The sequence below is a fragment of the Manacus candei genome, unplaced genomic scaffold (genome assembly GCF_025592945.1).
Source record: "Manacus candei isolate 608988 ecotype Guabito, Panama unplaced genomic scaffold, ASM2559294v1 h1tg000010l, whole genome shotgun sequence".
Classification (NCBI taxonomy): domain Eukaryota; kingdom Metazoa; phylum Chordata; class Aves; order Passeriformes; family Pipridae; genus Manacus; species Manacus candei.
The window spans coordinates 4,083,571-4,087,927 of NW_026138058.1; positions in this window are offsets into that span (position 1 = coordinate 4,083,571).

Below are 4,357 nucleotides of genomic sequence, written 5' to 3' on the forward strand. Positions count from 1 at the left end.
ACAAGACTATTCTTAGGCAACTTTTTTCCCGTTAAGTGACACAGTAATGCATAAATAAAATCATAAGATCTGTGCTTGCCTGTCTACCTGACTTACCTAACCATGAGGCAGAAAAAGTCATCATAAATTTTCCTCAGAACCTACTTTTCATGTATCTTTCTACTTTATGTTCTGATTTTTTTAGGCAGCAACCCTCCATAACTCCTTCTGTGGAATGTGATGCGCAGAATATTTCTTCTAGTTTTTGCATGATTCCATCACACCTTGGGAACCTCTTTAGGATATAATCACACAGACACATGCACACACACACACACAAACACACACACTCTGGAAGTCAAACTAGACTACTTGTACAAAATAATGGTTTTTTTGTGAATGAGTCTCTGGTTGGTAATTATTTTAAAAAAAAAATCAGTATTGGTGTGGAGTACAACCAAGAGTCTAACAATTCTACAGAAAAGCCTAGAAAAAACGAGAATTACTCCAAAAGAAAGATATAAGACACAGCTCCCTCTACAGGCCTCATAAATTATATTATACACCAGATATGATGTGGAACATAAATTATATAACACAGCATATAGAGAGCATGAAACAAAAATTTGTTTCTAGAATGGGTATGTAATAGTTAAAAAAAAGCCTTTTTATTTTCTTTTTCAGAGAAAAAAAGTGTACCAGTTGGCAAAATAGAAACAAAATATTCCTATTTAATCTGTATATTAAATATTCAGTTTATGTTGAATATTGAATGCATATATCAATGTCCAATGTATTCAATATGAAATTGTAGTTCTCCACTGTGATGTACCACTTACAGGGATTATCATCCAAGTTATTGGAAACCTTTTCTTCTCCGTGTTAACATTTAAATCAGGGTATATTCTATATCTTCTACCTAAATAATGGTTGAGAAAGGTTAGAATTGTAGCTGAAGAAGGGAACCCCAAAAACAAGCAGGAACTGAATCCAAAACCATTGTGCTGATGTGTCAGCTGCTGGCTAATGCGGGCAATTAAATTTTTATAGATTACTTAGGATCCTGGTTCACCAAATATGACTTCTGCTATTGTGTACAAGAAGACTGCTAGGCTTGTCAAAAAAATAGTGGTGCACTGCAACTCTTCATAGAACCCAAGATAATCTCACAGCACAGTACACCAGGAAACAGATTTTAGAGAGGGTAGGAGATGATGCCATCAAGGAACCCCTAGATGTGTACACACTTAACCAGGTCAAGTTGAGTTTTTGTCAGTCTATATGTCATCAGCACCGGAGTCAAAAAAAAGAGGTGTGAGAAGACTATGTCAGAAGTTTTGTAACTGGGATGAGAAGAGGAAGAAATAGAAACTTTCTAAAATGCTGTTGAGCCCTACAGCACCGGCAGCAATTGAGAGGCAGCGAGGTCTGCAGCACAGCCCATTTCCTCTGTTGAGGCTTATTTACAGTGAGACTGCAACATGCTGACCTCTCCTTTAGTGTTGTTCTCCTTTAATACTGTATTTATCTACCTCTGAGTGAGGAACTGAGCTCCAACACCACTTGCAACAGCCCTATCAACCTGGTATGTGAGCCATCTCCCAGTGCACACACCTGGCATGGCAGAGTGGAGGTGAGGGACCATATGATCTGCTACCTGACACTGACAGTGTGAAACAGCACATTACAGAGATCTCTGACAATTCCTCTATAGCATCAGAGGAAATCCTTCTCCTACAAGACATCAAATGCAGTAACAGATTCTATAATCACCCAGAAAAGCAGAGGATTTCAAGTGACTTAAACGACATCAAACAGATATGCAGGACACGGTGAAAAAATCTCTGTCTCTGTGATGCTGCTCAGAAAAACGCAGACAAACAGAGGAGGAAACGGACAGTAGGTATCTCAGTGGACTCCTGTGGCTTTTAAGGTGAATGGGAAGTTCCTTATTGATATTCAATATGACATCTTACTCCTGCTAAAGCTTACTAAGGGCTTACTCTGTTAAGTTGTGCTCGATATTGAAATATGATGTGCTAGGAAGCATTTTTTATTTTAAAAGCATTACTTATGGTTTTCCAGACATTATGTCCCACATTATGAAGCTCTGAATAGAGCTTTTGATAGAAAAATTAATTTACCCTTTGACCAGCCTAGAGTGGAAAGACATGGATTAAGTAAATGGACTGTATTTTCAGTGGTCATACTTTATAGCAATATTAATAAAAATTCATTACAACATGCTGTAACTGGATAAAAATGCTGCTAGTCATACATTTAAGTTTTTCCACAGAAATCTCAGTATGATGTCCCCTGCTAGAATAGTAGCTTATGATTACCCCTCCACATGGGATTATACAGAGAGACCAAACAAAATTACGTAAGGCAAGTGCTTTCCCACTGACAGTGAGGAAAGATGGAGACTCCATGAAGCCCATTAAGTGGTACTTCAGTGATGACAGTATTATTAAATGTATATATGCATGCAACTGTTACAGACATCTGATTGTGAAAGTACCTTTTAAACCAGATGAAAAAAAAAGAAATAACCCTTAGAACCGGTGAATTTTCAGTCCTCATTTCAAGCCTTTTCTGAACAGCAGCCATCAACATATCTCCCTGAAGGAATGTTGATAAAAGGCTGTGTCCTAATGGACTCAGCAGAGTATGATTAATGCTCGCAGAGGACATAAACCACTTATGGAGTACAGGTAGCAGTGGATGAATGCAAGTGCTAAATAGAAACAACCGGTTTGTAGCTATAAAAGCTGCCTTCTTCGTACCAGTTTGGATATTGTATTAATTTCTACAGTGTGAAATGCCAGTTAAGACACTGCATTAAAAGCAGCAGTTCCCAAAATAAAGGTACTGACCTCAGTAGAAGCTGTGGCACGTAACAGTAGAGGGTTGAACTGAACAAAAATAAACTTGCAGAAGTGGGTATCGTAAAAGGGGTTGCAAACCAGGAGGTGAAACTGCACATTTGGGAACTGAGAACTGAGGATATTTTGACTCTTTACCAAGCTCTACTTTATGGGTAATATATGAGAGTATTTGCTATGAATTCACCAAGATCTTACAGGAGCACTGTATAATGCTGCTTTAGAGCTCACTGCCTACCTGTCACTGCCTATTATTTCAAATGATTGTGGCTACCATGCTGTGTATGACAATATTCCAAATAAGAACCTTTCCCTGTAAATGATATACAGCAATACTCAGTGTTGTGGTTTAACCCCAGCTGACAACCAAGCCCCCACTCATCTGCTCACTCACTCACCCCAGAGGAGATGACGGAAGAGAATCAAAAAGGTAGAAGCAAGAAAACCGATGGGTTGGGATGAAAACAGTTCAATCATGAAAATAAAATAATGATTGAAATAATATGAATACTACTACTACTACTAAAACTTTAATGAAAGGGAAAATAACAAATAGGGATACTTAAAATAAAAAAAAAGACAAGTGATGCAACTGAAAACAAATGCTCACCACCAACAGACCTGTCAACCCCCGAGCAGAAGCTCCCATGGCAATATCCCCAGTAATTTATTTGCTGAGCATGGTATGACCCGGTGTGGGACACCCCTTTGCTCAGTTGATGTCAGCTCTGCCCCTCCCCACTTCTTGCCCACCCCCAGCTGACTTGCTGGTGGGATGGTGTGGGGAAGAGAAAAGGCCTTGTCACCATGTAAGCACTGTTCAGCAACAACTAACACATCCCAGTGCTATCAACACTGGTTTTATTCATTATGACTTGTTCTAATTAACAAGGTATTAAAAGACACTGGTATGTTTCTTTCCAAATACTTTGGAAGACACTGTTCTTGAGTAATCTTTCTATTCATGCTAAAAGGTGAACATTAAAAAAAAAAAAGTGGAGAGAGACTAAAGGTTTCTCATGTTAATTCATGCAAAATCTTCTGAACCTACATTTGTTGTTGACAGACCTCCCAGCTAAGACATCCAAGACAGCAGATGCAATGTCAAAATAAACTCTGCAAACCCCATTTGACTTTACAGATAAGTCCATTGACTTTCTTTCATAATGCAAAAAATGTAGCCCAAAGCAGAAGTTAGTCTTTTGTTTTTAGACAATACACACTAGTTTGGGCAATGAAGGTATTAATATATTCCTTTTTTAAAGCAGGTTGCACTCTGAAGCTCACAACCACCAATACTGAGGGAAATACATTGTACAATATTAAATATCTACACTTACTTTATAAATGAACTGATAGTGTCATAATCCTTAGCTTTAACTAAATATTTAAATATCCCTAGTCACTTATAAGAATGTACGTAATCAACAGAATATGCAGCTTTATTTAATTATTAGTGAAAGTTCCCACACATCATTGAAAGAAATTAATTC